Genomic DNA, 19321 nt, shown 5'->3' with positions numbered 1-19321 from the left:
TTCCATGTTGTAATATATGTCAGGATTTCTTTCCTTGTTAAGGATGAATAATATTCCATTGTATGTACATGCCTTTTGTTTTTTTATCTTTTGATGGATGCTCAGTTTGCTTCTACAGTTTAGTTTTTGAGAATCATATTCCTATGAATATAGTTGTACACATATTTCTTTGAGACCCTACTTTTAATTCTTTGGGGTAGATACTCAGAAATGGAATTGCTGTATCATATGACAGTTCTATGTTTAAGTTTTTAGGAATTGTCATTTTATTTTCTGCAGTAACAGTTTATATTCCCACATAGCTTTCAACATGTTTTATCATCATGTTTTAGGTAGTTTCCTTCTATTCCTAGTTTGTTGAGTGTTTTTGTCATGAAAAGGTGTTGAATTTTGTCAAATTAATCTGTTGATAAATCCGCATCTGTCAAGATGACCATGTAGTTTTTTCTTCCTTTAAATGCAGTGTCACACTGATCGACTTTCATTTGTTAAACCAGCTTTGCATTTCAAGAATAGATCCAGTTTTACCATAGTTCATTATCCTTTCAGTATGCTGAACTCGATTTGCTAGTATTTCCTTGGGGATTTTTCCATCAGCATTCTTAAAGGACACTGGTCTGTGGTTTCATTGTAACATCTGTCTAGCTTTGGTATCAGGCCAATGCTGGCCTCACAGAATGGCCTAAGTGTTCCCTCTTCTTCTCGAAAAGCTTATGAAAGATTGGTCATAGTTCTTTAAGTCTAGTAGAATTCACTGGCAAAATCATAAGGCTCTGAGCTTTTCTTTCTTGGGAGATCTTTGGTTACATATTCAGTTTCCTTACTAGGCATGTCCATTCAGATTTTCAGTTTTGTCCATGATATTTAGTCTTTATAAGTTTAGTGTTTCTAGGAATGTGTCCAATTTATCCGTGTTATTCAATTTCTTGCTCATATTGTTTCATAATTATTTTTGGTTCTGTAGAATCAGTTTTAAAATCCTGCTTCAATTTCTGATTTCGTAATTTTAGTCTTTTCTTTTTTTCTTAGTCAATCTAGCTAAGATTTTCCCAATTTTATTGATCTGTTTGAAGAACCAACATTTTATTTCATTGATTTTTGCTACTATTTTTCTATTCTCTATTTCATTTACTCCTTCTCTAATTATTATTTCCTTTCTTCTGCTAGCTTCAGCTTAGTTTTTTCTTCTTTTTCTACTTTAATTTTTAAAGATTTATTGTTGATTTGAGACCTTGTTTTTTAACGTTGGTTTTTATAGCATTGGTTAGCATTGCTTTCACTGTGTCTCATAAATTTTCATATGCTGTCTTTTCATTTTTATTTGCTCTAGTGAGTGAGTGAGTGAAAGTTGCTCAGTCATGTCCAACTCTTTGCAACCCATGGGCTATACAGTCCATGGAATTCTCCAAGTAGAAATACCAGAGTGGGTAGCCTTTGCCTTCTCCAGGGGATCTTCCCAACCAAGGGATCGAACCCAGGTCTTCTGCATTGCAGACAGATTCTTTACCAGCTGAGCCACAACAGAAGCTCAAGAATACTGGAGTGGGTAGGCTATCCCTCCTCCAGAGGATCTTCCCAATCCAGGAAATGAACCAGGGTCTCCCGCATTGCAGGCAGATCCTTTACCAACTAAGCTATCAGGGAAGCCCCTTATTTGATCTAAGTATTTTCTAATTTATATTGTGATTTCTTCTTTGATCCATTGGTTATTTAAGTGTGTTTATTTTCAACAAATTAGTGAATGTTGTAGTGTTCCATTTGTGATGTCTAACTTCATTTCATCCCATTGTGACATAAGAAGATGGTTTGTATAATATTTATATTTTTTAATTTGTGTTTTAATTTCTGACCTGACATATGGTTTATCCTGGAAAATATCTCAAGTGTATTTGAGAAAAATGTGTGCTTTATTGTTATTTGGTAGAGTATTCCTTACATGTTTACTGTGACTAGTTATTTTATGATATTGTTAAAGTCCTCTGTGGCACTAATGATAAAGAATGTGCCTACAGTGCAGGAGACCTGGGTTCAGTTGCTGCGTTGTGAAGATCCCTTGGAGAAGGGAATGGCTACCAGTTCCAGTATTCTTGCCTGGAGAATTGCATGGACAGAGGAACCTGGAAGGCTACAGTCCATAGGCTGAGTCGGACATAACTGAGCAACTATTTCATAGTCAGCCACTTATGAGAAAAAGATCTGAAAACTTATTTGTTAGGGACAAAAAAAAGTTTTAAAGAACTTTCTCTTTCTTACTCCAGTAAACATAGTCATCAGTTATCCCCAATTATAAAACTGCTATGTAAAACATGTGTTAGTTGCTCAATCGTGTCCAACTCTTTGCAACCAAATGGACTGTGTAGTCCACCAGGCTCCTCTGTCCATGGGATTTTCCAGGCAAGAGTACTGGAATGGGTTGCTAGTGCCTTCTCCAGGATGTAAAGCATAGTAAAATAATTTATTCTATACCTGTCTCACTCTTCTACTTTCCACTGCATGTGTAGCAGGTTCTTTCTGCCCAAATTCCAACATTCTTCTTTTAAATATGAACTATTCAAAGCAAGGATGAAATGTAGATAATTTAAGAGCTCTTTCACTGGAAGTTTCAGCCCATAGTTTATATTCTGTTTGTCAGAATTAGATCCTAGCAAGCTTGCTTTGGAAATCCCTGGATGCATTCATTTTAGAACTGCACCAGAGTCTATAAGTTACAAGTGAAAAACAAAGACTAAAATATTGATTTCCTTTTTTATTTTTTTGAACCTGTCACTATGGTGGGATTTTCTTTCTTTATAAATAAAAGATTTATTAAGATTTTATTTTTTCCCTTCAGCACTCATAGACAATATGATAATATGATAAATTTTAGACATGAATGAAGCTGAGTTCTCCCTCCTCTTTGAGACAAACAAAATAATCCTGAAATTTCTTAAGGCGGTAAAATATGAGTATCCCCATAGTCCAGGAACCACTATCAAAAGCTGAAAAATTGTGAATTCTGCTTATATTCTAACCAAATTTGGAGTAGAATCATAAAGTATATATAGCCAATCTCAGCACATAATAAGTGTTTTTAAAAATGTAGGCATTAGTAGTAGCAGTGTTATAAATGAAAAAAATATAAATTAAAAACAAAAACAATCCCTAAGCTTATTGCTTAGAGAGACCTGTACAACGGAAAAAAAAAAAAAAGAAGAGAAAGTAAGGACATTATACTGTGAGGGTCAGTTTTAGTTTTACCAATCATTCATTCCTCTTTGCTAAGGCACTTTGCAGTTTCTTTAGATTTCCAGTGGATTATTTTGCCCTGACCAGAACAATTTTGCAGAAGCCAAGTAGTATCTTGATAATAGACAAGGCTGCCTCTGCTATATCCCTCAGGTGCTGACTAATTATTTTGATAATCTGAGAATCAGAAATACAATTATAAGTTTTCTGTTTTATCTGATGCTAATTACTGAGAAGAAATGTAAGCTCTAAAAGTATAAAATTACCTAAGATCACCCTGTATTCCACTTTCACTATGAATGCTTTCTTCCTGGCTTCCTTCCCTTCTAGTCAAATAAACTCTTCAATGTAGTTTAAATATATTTAGTTTTATCAACAGTCTTTTATCATGATTCAGAACCAAGCCAATGACTTCACCGAGTGATACAACTAAAAATTTTAGATTTGTAAAAATTCTCCTTTAAACCATCGAATTCCCTCATCTAGTCTCTGGGGAAGAACAGGTATTCAAGAAATGTTGAACAATTAATTAATTAATTCTATAAAGTCAGCTTCAGTTTCAAAACTAAGAATTTTTAAGTTTACTGTTAAAATGAAACTAGTGTGACTCATGTTTATAAACATAAAAAATTCCAGTGAAAGTTAAAGTAAACATTGGATTCTTTGCCTTTCCTGCTTTAATACTGAAGAGATTACTGGAAAAAAAATCACCATTAATCATCTCATTGAGTTTAACTGAAATAATGTAAATGAAAGTACTTTGTAAAATATTATGGTACATACAAATAAGGTATTATTACTAGCCATCTGTTCCACCATATATACTTTTGATTATGAATATAAAATTTTACCATGGAAAAATTTTAAATGGTAAAATCTTATTAAAAGAAGGTATAAAATAGTTTATGTTTAAATAAATGATTATCGATTTATCTAGCTACATTTATTTTAGTATTTTAAAAATCAATGTCAAAATTCATGGAAGATAATATATAACCTAATAAGAGATGAAATAAGGTATTAAATTTTTTTACCTGAATTAGAAATGTCTAGACTCTCATATGTAAAGGATACAGATTAATCCATTATTTTATCAAAAAGATAAAATTAAATGATGGAAGTCTGTGCATTTACTATTATTTGTACACATGCTTTTAAAGATCTCACTGTTGAAGGAAAGGGAACCCCTTCCAGGGCCCGAAACTGGGCTCTTGTCTAGAAGCACACTGACTGAAACCACCCACCCTGGCCAGGCACCATAGTAACCATTTGTATGAGTTGTTTTATGACAGGAGATCCTGATAAGGAATACAGAACTAATAAGCCACCACCAATCGGAAGAGTTCAGGAAAGGTCGAAAGGAGACACCGCATGTCCATCCACTTCCCAGAATCCCTCTTGCTAGCATCCATCTTGGCTGAGCGATGCATGTGCCACCAGGAAAGACTCTGAAATAGAATGATTGGCCAAAGATCACCCAGAAACTAATCTCATCACCATAAAACGAGACTGCAAGCCACGTGGCAGAGCTGTTCTCCTGGGTTCCCTTACCCTACTGCTCTCCACCCGGGTGCCCTTCCCAGTAAAATCTCTTGCTTTGTCAGCATGTATCTCCTCCGACAATTCTTTTCCTAGTGTTAGACAAGAGCCCAGTATCAGGCCCTGGAAGAGGTCCCATTTCCTGCAACATCCCTGGAAACTCTCCTATTCCATTCTTTAAAGCTAATCTCAAATAACTCTCTCATGATTAACCTGTATATTCTCCCAAAGCATTACTAATAGAATACAAATGAGATTTACCTTTAATTTCCATAATAATCAGTCTAATTTACATTAAATTTACATAATAAAAATCATAATTGAGTAGCATTATAGTAATGGTTATAAAAACAACTGTCATAAATATCATACACTGATACAAGTTTGAGGGAGATAGAGCTTTAAGCTATATCCATATTTATTTTGTCTTGTTTTACTGGAAATATATTCATGCCACTAATCTCTTGTAATATTTGTATTTAACTTCAACACAGAGCTGAAGGGCTATATTACTTTTTATTATTATTATTTTGAGGATAATATGATGCATTCGATTATCTGAAAACCAGAAATGAATTTACTAATTTTGCATCTGTGGGAAAGACAAAGTCTGGATAAAATAAAATAAATAATCAACGATTTCTATTACTACACCACTGTAATGTTCTTTCTTTCCTTTCCTTCTACTTTTTCAAATTCTTCTATTATTGTCTTGCACTAGTTTTGTCTCATCTTCTTACCTGACTTTCTCCCAGAACTGTTCTTTCATTCTGACACTTTTATTCTTTTGGTTTTCCCTGCAGGATGGTTAAATATCTGATTGGTAATGCTAACATGGGCATAATGAATAGATGATTTGTCATGTTGTGAGAGGAATCTTTTCTGACACAGGATATATTAATTAGAACTAGTGTCAAATTAAAAGTGAGCTGGACAGAGTTAGATAAGTAAGGAGGACTCTGTTCAAGATAAAGGCAAAAAGAAAAGAGATTGATTTCAGCTGCACTGAAACAGAAGCAGGAGGCTATAGAAACACTGGGAAAAGCTAGTAGAAAGCACTGAAGGACTTTAGGAAGAGGTTGGCCAGTGTGATTAAGGCATCTGTGTCTGCCCATTGATGTTTATCAAAGTTAGGTCCTGGGCTTCCCAGGTGGTGCAGTGGTAAAGAATCTGCCTTCAATGCAGGTGACTCAGGAGACATGCGTATGATCCCTGGACCGTAAAGATCCCCTGGAGAAGGAAATGGCAACCCGCTACAATATTCTTGCCTGGAAAATCCTATGGACAGAGGAGCCTGGTGGGTTACAGTCCATGGGGTTGCAAAGAGTCAGACACGACTGTGCATGAGCATACATAAAAAGTTAGTCTCCTACCTTTCACAGGAGCTGGGATAGGGGTGTGATCTGTCCCAGTTATATTTCAAAGGAATGGCTGTCAGTCTCTGGAAAAAGACATTCCTTGTTTGTAAAACCAGTAAAAGCCTGGGAGAGATTTACATTTTAAATGAGGAAATGCTTTAAGAACAGAGAGATCAAAGAAACTTGTGAGACTGGAGGAAACTTGTCCCAAGTTTAGACAAGCTAAGGGGAGCATTAGGCCACCCTGATCATTCAGATCAGTTCAGTTCAGTTGCTCAGGCATGTCCGACTGTTTGCGACCCCATGCATCGCATCCCGCCAGGCCTCCCTGTCCATCACCAACTCCCGGAGTTCACTCAGACTCACATCCATCGAGTCAGTGATGCCATCCAGCCATCTCATCCTCGGTCGCCCCCTTCTCCTCCTGCCCCCAATCCCTCCCAGCATCAAAGTCTTTTCCAATGAGTCAACTCTTCACATGAGGTGGCCAAAGTACTGAAGTTTCAGCTTCAGCATCATTCCTTCCAAAGAAATCCCAGGGTAGATTTGGCTAAAACTATAGAAAAGTCCAAAACAACTATAGCTTGCTTAATTTTTTTTAAGTTCATTTCTTTCTCACATGAAAGAGTGGAAATCTGTGGTCCAGAGCAAATGGCAGTTTCGTTGTAAGAGGTTTTCAAAATCCAAGTTTCTTCCAGGTCACCATCACCCTGCTTACAGCAGGTGCCCACTTTCTTCGTAGCTCAGTAGCACCCCATGTACATTCCAGGAAGCAAAATGGAGACAGGGAACCAGGAAAAGGGCAAACGTCTTGTGCTTACTGTTTCTTAAGGGAAGTTCCCGGAAGCTGCATACCACTTTATATTCTTTTTGTCAGTCAGTCTGCACAGTCCAACATTTTGGATAGCTAAGTAACTGTCAGTACTTTTCTTCCCAAATATACAACACACTTTCTCCTCAAAGAAATAACTATTTGCATACCCATGTTCACCTCACTTCAAAGAATTCATGGGAAAGTGACATCAGTCAAAACACACCAAAATTTAAAAATTTCTCCCCAAACACTATAGTTTTGATAACCCACAACCTTCTAAGAAAATTTAGGAGACAGTGTCACAAAAGGCATTGCCAAGAAAGAAGGAGGTTGCTTTTTGAACCTGCAATATCTGAGTTGCTGCCCTATGAATGATTCCATTATGCCATTGAGAAAGGTTCAAATTTCACTAACTTAAGCCTATCATTGCTAGTACTGAATTCTTTATCTCTTAGCCTTACATTAAGCAGCTAGTAACATAAAAGTCCAGAATAAAAGGAGCTTAAATAAGAGAGAAATTTATTTATCACCAGCATAAATGTCAGAAGCTTTATAGTTCAGCAGTGCAGTAGTTTAGAGACTCAGAGTATTTTCAGCTCACCTCTCTGTCATCTCTACACTGTGACTTTGTTTTCATTATTCAAGGCAGCATGTATAGCATAGAAAACAAGATAGAAGAAGCAGCAATACTCCAAGAAAAAAAAAAAAAGGTTAATTTTTAAAAAGAAGATAGAAGAAGAGATAAAAAAGAGAATGTGAGTGGTTGCTCTAGATATCTCTTAAGGAAGTTCCTGGAAATGGCTACAAATCATATATGCTTGCATCCCATCTGGACAGAATTTAGTCACATGGAAACACCTAGCTTTAGGATATTTGCTTGGATTATATAATCCTTTTTTTTCCCCCAGGCATACATATGCCTGGCTAAATATGTTATCATTTAGGAAAAAGAAGAGAAAATTATCTGGGGAAGCAGGCAGCCAGTGCTTCATTATAGCTTTACTAATGATTTGGGCATCTCTTGGGCAAATTCATTCATTCTTCATCATTTAGTAAATTCTTATAAAATACAGTCTATAATCAATCTTTGGAGGAATCAGATATAAGTAAACAGATTTGATGACATATATTTTTAGAGATGAGGAAGCACAGACACTGACATCCTAAATGCTGCAGTATTACTGATTTGTGATACTTGATCTCTCCCTCCATTTTGCCCCTTACCAATCAGTTCTCCACACCGAAGCCAGTGAGTTGACAAAAATTCATCTGATGATGTGATTATATCCTTAAATTATCCTTGGAAGGAAGTCCAAATTCTTTAACACATATCACAAGACTCTTTCAAATTCTGAGCTCTTCTCATGTACCCAGGAACCACATCCTACTCTGTGTTCTGTCCTTCACTTGCTCCCAAATATATACTCATTATACTGAAGCCCTTAATATAGGAGAAACTTCTCCTACTTCCAAATCATTTTACAAGATGTTCACTTCATGAGATATATTTTTCTCCTTTTGGCACTCACATTTCCTTTGTCTAATTTATGCCTACTATTTTTTCTCATTTTTTTATAAATTGATCTATAACAAGCATATAATAAAGGGCATAAGGTTTACTAATCTTAAGTGCACAGTTTGATAAATTTCTGCATTCATATATACCTGCATAACCACCAGCCAGATTAAACTATAAAATATTTCTAGTACTTGAAAAGCACTCCTGCCCCTTCCTGACTGATAGGTGTCCTCCTGCCTTCAAGGAAAGAATTTTATGACTTCTATCACCATTAAGGGCTTCCCAGGAGACTTTGGGGGTAAAGAATTCACCTGCCAATGCAGAATACGTAAGAGATGCGGGTTCCATCCCTGGGTCAGGAAGATCCCCTGAAGTAGGAAATGGCAACCCACTCCAGTCTCCTTGCCTGGAGAATCCTGTGGACACAGGAGCCTGGTGGGCTATAGTTCATAGGATCACAAAGAGTCAGACACAACGGAAGTGATTTAGCACGCATGCACACACATCACCATTAAAGGGTGTGATAGCTTTGTGTGGTGTCACTTGGTTAAGTTAAACAACATTCCCCAAAATTCAGGTTTTCTATGTTTCCAGACAAGTTGGACCCGAGAGATAGAGGACAAAAAGGATACAATGGCCATTCTGTAGCATATAACACCTCTTCCCAGTGCTACTCTTAGTATTGCCAGGAAGGGATTTTGCAGATACAATTAAAATGCCTAAGCAGTTGACTTTATATTAGGCGGATTACCCTGGGTCAGTCTGACTTAATCAGCCAGAGTTTCTTTAAAAGAGAATTTAGGCCTTCTGAGAGGGGTAGGAACTCCCATCTCTAGATAACAGATAAATTTCAGACCCTGCCTATGGGATCCTAGCTTGCTCCTGATCTTCCCTTGGGACTGTTGTCCTTGCATAGCTAACATCCACAACTGTGTAAGTCAGTTATATGTGTTTGCTCTCTCAGTCACTCAGTAATATCCAACTCTTTGTGACCCCATGGACTGTAGCCCACCAGGCTCCTCTGTCCATGGAATTTTCTAGACAAGAATACTGGAGCAAGTTGCCATTCCTACTCAAGGGACTATTCCCAACCCAGGGATCCAACCCGCATCTCTGGCACCTCCCGCATTAGCATGCGGATTCTTTACCACCCAGCCACCTGGGAAGTCCATACACACACACACACACACACACACACACACACACACACACACACACATGCATAACATGTAATTTGTTACACACATTATAAAATATTATATATTTGTTTGCTTTATTTTATATAGATATATATATATATAAACTATTTTCTTCTGGTTAGTCATAACTAGTCAAAACTTTTCTCAATTATTTTAGCATATAAATAAAATCATACAGTATATACTAAAGAGACAAAGTGTTTCTGGCCTCTTTTTCTGAACATAACATCTTTGAGACTCATGTTTGGCAAGTGCATCAGTGGTAAATGCACTTTTATGTCTGAGTTTTATTCCATTATATGGATTTAATACAATAACACAATTATCCATGTGTTCTCCATGGACGTGTGGTTTCTTCTAGCTTTTAAAATATAAATGAAACTGCTATGTGCATTATGAAGTATTTTGTTAAACAGGTTGTTATATGTTGAGCCTTGGAGATATATCTAGGAATAGAATCGCTGGGTCATGATATAGAAATATATTAAACTTTGTAGTTACTGCTGAACAGAATTTCAAAGTGGCTGTTCACATTGTACTCCTACCAGCATGCTTATGATTTCTCTTTCAGGTTGATCTACTCTATATCCTCCCCAAAGCTTGGAGTTACCTTTATTTCTTTGCCGACCTCAGTGGATAGTCATTGGGACCTCACTGTGTCTTTATTTTACATTTTCCTGGTAAGTTTTATAGTCGCACATATTTCCATATGCTTTTTGGAATCTTAATTCCTTTTCTTTAATCAAAGAATTAAATCTGTCTCTGCTTTTTTGGGGCTTCAAAGGTGACTCAGTGGTAAAAAACCTGCCTGTCAATCAGGAAATGCAGGCTCAGTCCCTGGGTTGGGAAGATTCCCTGGAGAAGGAGATGGCAACTCACTCCAGTATATTTGCCTGGGAAATCCCAGGATGGAGGACCCTGATGGACTCCCGTCCATGGGGTTGCAAAACAGTTGGCTATGACCTAGCAACTAAACAACAACAGCACTTTCTTGTAATTGTGTTTTTTGTCCTTCCCTAATTAATTTCATGGGGTCACAAAGAGTCGGACACTACTGAGCGACTGAACTGAACTGAACTATTAATTTGAAGGTGCAATTTTTATATTTTCAACAGGTGTCTTTTGTTGAGTATATGTTTTGAATATAGTTTCTCAGTCTGTAGTTTGCCATTTTTCATTCTTTGAGTGGTGTCCTTTCATAAACTGAATACTTTTACTTTAGTAAAGTTCAATTTACTGATTATTTTCTATTATATTTAATGACGTTGATTTGTATTAAAGAAATAATCTCCTACCTTAAAATAATTTCTCTCTGTTTTTTTCTGAGAGGCTTTATTAATTTGCCTTTCATATTTAGGCTTCTGATTCCTCTCAGATTGCTTATTTTGTTTAGGATGAGTGGCAAGAGTCAACGTTCATTTTTTCTTACACAGACATTTAATGAAAGCAATGTCATTTATTAAAGCGCCTGCTGCATTGTCACTTTATTGAAAATAAACAGCCATATATGTGTGAGTCTGTTTCTTAACATTTTTCTTCCATTCAATTTGTCAGTTTTTGTGTCCACATAATTCCACAATGTCTTAAGTAAGGTAGCTTTGCTGCATATTTTGAAATCTGATAGTGAGGAATGCCAAATAGCAGGTCTGTCTGAGGCCCCGTGAGTCCTCGGACTGGTGCTGGCAGCCTGTGATGTGAGATCCAGTCCCTGGGCTGGTGCCTGCCCCCAGGTGGGGAGGGCCGGGTGCTGGGCCATGTGGTGTGTGTGGCTTGGTCCTGGCTTGACTGTGGGCTCAAGGGATCCTACGGCAACAAGCCTGCTGATGGGTTGGGCTGTGTTCTCACACAGCTAGTTGCTTGGCTGGGGCATTCTAAGACGAGTGCTGACTTAATAGTAGACAAGGTCATGTCCCCACACTAGGGAGCCCCAGAGAGGATTCCAAAATGGTGCTTGCCAGCGTCTGACTCCTCATAGTGGAATGAGCCCCCTAACATAGCTTTTGCCTGATTCTCTCTCCAAGAGGAATCCCCTTTGTCTCCTATCTTTCCAGGAGGCTCTCCAAGATCAGCAAGTTGTTCTGACACAGGTTCCTGTCTAACGACTGCTTCTGCTCTGCATGGTGGAGCCTGTGAGACTTGGCTGTGCCATTTAAGAGTAGGTGTTTATTTCACACAGCCTCCTGCCTCTCCCAGAAGTGACCACCTTTAGTCTTCATAGCCAAATATTCTAGGGGCTCATCTTCCCAGTGCAGGACCTCTGGACTGAGGAAGCATGCCGGGAGGGCTCAGACACCTTGCTTCTTGGAGAAAACCTCTGCATTTATCATTATCCTCATGTTTATGGGTCACCTACCTAGCATGTTGGTCTTGACTATACCATATCTCCACCTCGCCAACCTGTCTGCTTCTGGTTCCTCCTTTATATCTCTAGCTGTAGTAGATCTTTTCTACCAGTCTTTAGGTCTTTCTCATTGATTGTTACTCCACAAATATTTATAGCTGCTACTCTGTTTGTGGGAGGAGTTAAGCTCAGGGTCTTTCTACTCTGCCATCTTGGCCACTTCCCCCCTACAAACTCTTTTATAAAATATACATATTCATTGCTTGTTTATTTATTTATATTTTTGGCTATGCTGTTTCTTTGTTGCTGTGCATGGGCTTTCTCTAGTTACAGCAAATGGGGGCGCTACTCTTCATTGTGACGTGCGGGCTTCTCATTACAGTGGTTTCTCTTGTAGTGGAGCACAGAATCCAAAGCACGTGGGCTTCAGTAGTTGCAGTGTATGGGCTTAGGTGCATTGTAGCATGTGGAATCTTTGCAGACCAGGGATTGAACACATGTCCCTTGCATTGGTAGCCAGATTATTAACCAGAAGACCACCAGGTAAGTCTCCCTGCCACAAACCTTTTATACATATCCCCAAAAATATGGCATCTAATTTTCCTCCCCTTGACTTCAGATCAGTCGTTCACTTGTATCTGACTCTGTGACCGCATAGACGGCAGCATGCCAGGCCTCCCTGTCCATCACCAACTCCCAGAGCTTGCTCTAACTCATGTCCATTGAGTCGGTGATGCCATCCAACCATCCCATCCTCTGTCATCCCCTTCTCCTCTTGCCTTCTATTTTTTTCCCATCATGAGGGTCTTTTCAAATGGGTCAATTGTTTGCATCAGGTGGCCCAAGTATTGGAGTTTCAGCTTCAGCATCAGTCCTTCCAAAGAATATTCAGGAATGATTTCCTTTAGGATGGACTGGTTGGATCCCCTTGCAGTCCAACGGGCTTTCAAGAGTCTTCTCCAACACCACAGTTCAAAAGCATCAGTTCTTCAGTGCTCAGCTTTCTTTTTAGTCCAATTCTCACATCCATACATGACTACTGGAAAAACCATAGTTTTGACTAGATGGACTTTGTTGGCAAAGTAATGTCTCTGCTTTTTAATACACTGTCTATGTTGGTCATAGATTTTCTTCCAAGGAGCAAGTGTCTTTTAATTTCATGGCTGCAGTCACCATCTGCAGTGATTTTGGAGCTCCCCAAAATAAAGTCTGTCACTATTTCCATTGTTTCCCCATCTGTTTGCCATTAAATGATAGGACCAGATGCCATTGCCTTAGTTTTTGAACGTTGAGTTTTAAGCCAACTTTTTCACTCTCTTCTTTCACTTTCATCAAGAGGCTCTTTTGTTCCTCTTCACTTTCTGCCATAAGGGTGGTGTCATCTGCTTATCTGAGGTTATTGATATTTCTCCCGGCAATCTTGATTCCTGCTTGTGCTTCATCCAGCCCGGCATTTTTCATGATGCACTCTGCATGTATGTTAAATAAGCAGGGTGACAATATACAGCCTTGACATACTCCTTTCCCAATTTGAAACCAGTCTGTTGTTCCATGTCCAGTTCTAACTGTTACTTCTGACCTGCATACAGATTTCTCAGGAGGCAGGTATTCCCATCTTTTTAAGAATTTTCCACAGTTTTTTGTGATCCACACAACCAAAGGCCTTGGCATAATCAATAAAGCAGAAGTAGATGTTTTTTTCTGGAACTCTCTTGCTTTTTCAATGACCCAACGGAGGTTGGCAATTTGATCTCTGGTTCCTCTGCCTTTTCTGAATCCAGCTTGAACACTGTATTTAGAGACTTGCTTCTAATAAATAAAATACTAGAGTGTAGCAGAAGTGACACTATGGGATTCTGAGGTTGACTAGAAAAGCAAGGAAGCTTCAGTCAATCTCTTCGTTTCTGTCTCTGTCTGTCTCTCTGAGAATGCTCATCTGTGAAATCAAGTTATCATATTGTGAGGAAACCAGGCTGCAGGGAGCTTCTACATGTGCATATTATTTTCAGTAAGCCGTGCTCAAGTCCCAGCCAACAGCTCACATCATCTGTGGGGAGCAAACCTTTACACGATACCAGTTTTTGACCATGCTAGCGGATACTAAGCAGAGCACAGATGAACCACCCTTACCTACATCTGCCCAAATTGCAGATTAAGAAGCAAAATAAATGCTGTTTTTGTTCTTTATGTTGCAATGTTTTAGAGGTAATTTATTTTACAAGCAGATAGATAACTAGCCAGTTAAAATGTATATATGTTTTTCAGAAGCATCCAAGACAATATTGAATATTGTTTTATTGATACATATGTGCAGTAATAGTACATCAGTGTGGAAGGGAATGATAAACTGGCCGTTCAATATTGTGGGGATTTGTTGAGAGGGAGGAAAAGGCATAGGCCTGTGAGTGTACAGGGAGGCATAAGGTATTTTTTAAAGAAAATACATGACCTAAAAAACCTGAAATTTCATAGACTTTGCAGTGGGGATATGAGTTTTTGTTATTTTATACATTTCAGTATTATTGAATTGTGTCCTAATAAGAAAAATAATTAGTTACCTGAAATTAAAAAAAAAAAAATTCTTAAATTTCACATAGACAACAGTGTAATGAAAAAGACTAAGTATGGAATTAGACAACTTGGTTTTTGACTTACAAAATTTTGTGGATGCTCTTCACTCACCACCAATAACTATGTTAAAGATAAACACTGGGATCAAATGAGTATCAAAAAGGGTCCTATGTTTTATTATTAATCAAAATAGGACACACAACCAAACAGAGACTTGTATTTCTATCTGCTTCTGGGCCTCAGGACTCAGTGTCCCTGAATCCCTACATGTCACTGGCTGGATAAAAGATGGAACCAATTAAAAAGACCTACTTGGATGGCTTACTTCATGGAGTTTCACAACCAACACTGTTTGATCTTTGGTTCTACTCTTTACTGGTTTTGTGACCTTATTTAAACTGTCTAAGCTTGAGCTTCCACATTTAGAAGTTGAGGCTATTTACATCTGCCTTGCAGGGTTTTATGAGGATTATAGATAAGGTGCTTATTGTTTAAGAGAATGCCTGGCATGATCACAAACACCCAATAACAAACAGTAGTTCTTAATACTGAAGATAATCCTTCTTGGAACAATTCCTAAATTCTTTGAATCCTTGTCAAATCAGAAGGATATCTATTTATCTTTCAGATGATTGCTTTAAACTGATTCCAAATGCATATATGTGTTCAAAGTAAATGGGAATTACAAATACATAGATGGCACAGAAACTGTTTAAATGATACATTTCTATAAGCTCCAGAAATATTATTTGTTGTGATTTTAACACAAGCTAGATAGCCCAGTATGATCGGTTTGACTTATAATTGTACATTACCCAATTCACTATTTAAAAATATTCCATACTTGTTTAAAATAAACATAAAAATAGATCACTCATGGCTTGGGAACATAAAAGTTGTTGGAGTATGGTTGGGTTAAAAAGAGAAGATGATGGCTTCTACGGATACACATTAGGGCAGTTAGGATGAGCAGCCTTACCAAGGAGAATAATCTGCCAAGTGACAGGGTTAGAGGGAACCATTTCCTAACAAAAGAATATCTACTCAATCTCCCTCTCAGCCTCAAACTAAAGGACAATTTTTGCTATTTCTTTGGTAAGAAAAGGGAAGCAAGTATTAATGAAAATATTATGAGCGTTATAGTAATAGACAGACTTCCCTGGTGGCTCAGCTGGTAAAGAATCCTCCTGCAGTGTGGGAGACCTGAGTTTGAACCCTGGATTGGGAAGATCCCCTGGGGAAGAGAACGGCTACTCTCTCCTGTATTCTGGCCTGGAGAATTCCACAGACTGTATCATCCATGGGGTCACAAAGGGTAGGACACGACTCAGAGATTTTCACTTTCTTTAAGTCCAATCCTATCACTTCCCAAGAAAAGTAATGCCTACCTCACAATGTTATTTTAGAAATTAAATGAAACCATATATGTAAAAATATACAATAAGACATTGCTGTTCGATAAACTGTTCAGTTTACTCTTCCCATAAGTTTTAAAGACAGTCTTGTATGCTCAGTTCAAGTTCAAAAGAAAGTGAAGTGTTACATGAGGCATAGATACAAATTCTCCAGGTATGGGTTAGTTCTAAGATGACTAAACTATACACAAGAATATTAACCTCTCTGATCTGAAAATTCATAAAACAGAACAGAAAAATAGTACTATTTCCTCATCAAATTAGAAGGAAATTTTCTAGATACTTCCTGGGAATTTGGAGGGACATTTATGGAGAGGAAGGACAATACACTAAACTGAAAAGTCGAGGCCTGTAGTAATAACCAGCACACAGAAGACGGTTGGGTACAAGCCTGTCACCGTGAGCAGGCTCCCTGGACGCAGAGGCCACCTCAGGTGGTATATCCCGCACGCACCCTTTCACTCAATGAAAACAAAGTAGACACACCTAGTCTGTGGAACAGTTCTGCCAACCAAATGATGTCCAACAAACATTTTGCACTGAAGAGATCCCTCCCCAGGAACTGTTGAGTTTCGTGAGGAAATGATCAATGAGAGAAATTATGAAACGTGGACTGATGATAATTAGTCTTTGAACTTTTTCACACCAGAGGGAAAAACTGTTGATTTTTCATTTGCCCTCTGGAAAAATGTTTGTAGTTTCCCCAGTGGAAAATTTGAAAGTACTGAGATTCACGGAATTTCAAAGTAAAATTGTTATACTTCTTCACTGGGAGAAGGTTTCAGAACAATATAGAAAGGTTGTATTAAGAAAACATGGAGAAATCATTCTCTAAATATACCTATTCTATATCTATATCATCTATATTTAGAGAAAAAGTATCAGATGGAATCCTAAGAAACAAAAAAAGTCTAGAGGAGATAAAAATTCATAATGAGTATGCCATTCTACTTTGGAAAAATGGACTGGGAGTATTATGGAACAAAGAAAGGAAAAGACTTGAATTAAGCAGTAAAATACCAAGAGATTAGCAGACTGAAAAGACGAGAGCAAACAGAAGATGTGAACCAACAGGACCTACTTTACTGATCAGCTGAATTAAATCAACTATACTAATATGACACATCTCTAGTACAATGTATCATTGTATATGCAGCTCAGCTCTCTGTGTCCCTCTGTCGTTTGTGATAAGAGCCATCATCCTATTTTCTATTGTTCTTTACACGAGAAACAGAGCTAGGGCCAGGAGCAACATTACCAAAGAGACTGCCAAAATGTGCTGATAACAACTAGGATGTTTCACAGCTGTCACATTAAACTCCCTTTACACAAATAATCCATAACAAACGAATAGGCAGCATCTTGTTATGCCTGCACCATGGAATTTTGGATGAATATTGTTGCTCTATATGGCAATGCATAAAATATAGAATCTTTTAAAGAAGTTCTGACATGTCCATTCAGAGATATCAGTGCTTTTTAATTTTTATTCTTTCATAACACTTCTGTTGGGGATCAGCACCTTTCTTTCCCTCTATAAGAGCTCAGAGTTAGCCTTTCAGTCAGGTATAGAACGAGAAATAACCACTAGTCAAAAAATGAGGAAATTAAAGCCAGCTTTTCCATTGTATTTCTTACTTTGGTTTGAAATAAAATAGCCATGATATCTTCAATGGAATAGGCATCATTTTGTTTCGATGATGTTGTGTTTTGTTGTAAGACAGTCAGAAATGATGCTGGGGAGAACAGCTGTAATCCACAAAAATGATAGTTACACAGTTGAAAAAGGTTCCAAATGGATTCTGCAATCTTACCAAATTTGTAATAGTTTAAATAGATATTGTCATAAAAAAAAAAAACCTGCTACTTTTTATAAGCTAAAATAACATTTTTAATTGAAATGTAAACTTCCAGAAGTCAAGATCGCTACTCTTCATTCTTTTCTTTTCCTCTGTATAGCATTTTTCTTCTCCCCCACAAGGAGCACAAAGACAAGAATTACTTGATGGAACTAATTCTTCTAACTTTAAGTATTAGCTTTGGAGAACCAAAGTGTCCCCAAATCACTTTTTGTTGCTATTCCCAAATATTAAATGTTATCTTACCTTCCACTCTTTTTGTTCCCACCAAGCTTTTCTCATTTTGCACCTTTCCCTTCCTTCTCTTTAACTGTTTCTTTTCTAACTGTGCCTTTCTATGATAAAAACAATGACTCCAATGACTATTTTGTATTCTCACTCATGGCACTCATAACTAACGGGGTTACTGACCACTGTCCTATTTCCTAGGAAACAAGAAAATGATGCTGAATTGAGTTAGCTGTAATTGAAAATGTGCACATTAACCCCTTGCCAGAGTACAGGTGAAACAAAAGCTATTGCTAAAAATGGTTCCTTTTTCACTTTTTGTGTCATTCACCATTTTTAATAAACTAGAGAAAACCTATTCATTGATATCAGTTCTCTAATTCACTTTATGACATTATTATTTATTGGTTTAAGTTTAACATATGACTTAAGTAAATTCATTTTTACTTAAAACACAATATTTAAAAACAGGTTAATGTGTATTCATTCCCTTGTTAGAAACCCTTTATCATTTGAAGCAAAACACTGTACTTTTTTTTTCTCCTCTCACTCTAATAGCTTATATGGAGCTGTATATTAAACTAGGTTTGTCTAGAGTCGTGACTAGTCCACCTACTAACATCTTTCCATAAGGAAGAAAAGTACAAAATTTTTCAGAAAATAAGGATTTTTTTCTGAATTCATTGCTTCTTGACAAAAGGGAGATGTATAAGTATCCATCGATATAAAGTACAAAATGAGGATTTAATTAAAGTCATTAAGAATGCACTTTGTAGATCTCTCTTTTAGCATCCCTTGACTTTTAGACATCGATTAAATAAGAAGAAACTTTGAAAGAGGTAGAATCTCTAACACATTTGATATACTCAAGTTTTAAGGAAACTATTTTAGATAAAATGAGAACTCTTGCAGATCCTGGCCCACTTTTAGAGACACATTAAAACCCTAAGCTTTTGTTATTTCTAAAATAGGCAGTTAAGTGATTTTTCTTTTCTCTTTTTATTTCCTTTCTGCTTGAATGGACCCCCATCTAAACACCCACATAGGTTTGTAAGGGTATTTCTAGAAAAAATGGAAATCATTTACACATTTCCTCACTCTTTTTACTTATAAAATAGATTTTTTTAAATTATAGGTTTATATACATTAAGATTCTACTTGAAAAAACAAGTATTAAAAAAAAAAAAAAAAAAAACACCAGTCAGACAGACTAAGGTTTTGGATGTTAATCAAATACATTGCCTGAAATTCTG

The sequence above is a fragment of the Budorcas taxicolor genome, chromosome 5 (genome assembly GCF_023091745.1).
Source record: "Budorcas taxicolor isolate Tak-1 chromosome 5, Takin1.1, whole genome shotgun sequence".
Lineage (NCBI taxonomy): Eukaryota > Metazoa > Chordata > Mammalia > Artiodactyla > Bovidae > Budorcas > Budorcas taxicolor.
The sequence above is the reverse complement of the archived record's forward strand: the minus strand, read 5'-3'. Positions refer to the sequence as shown.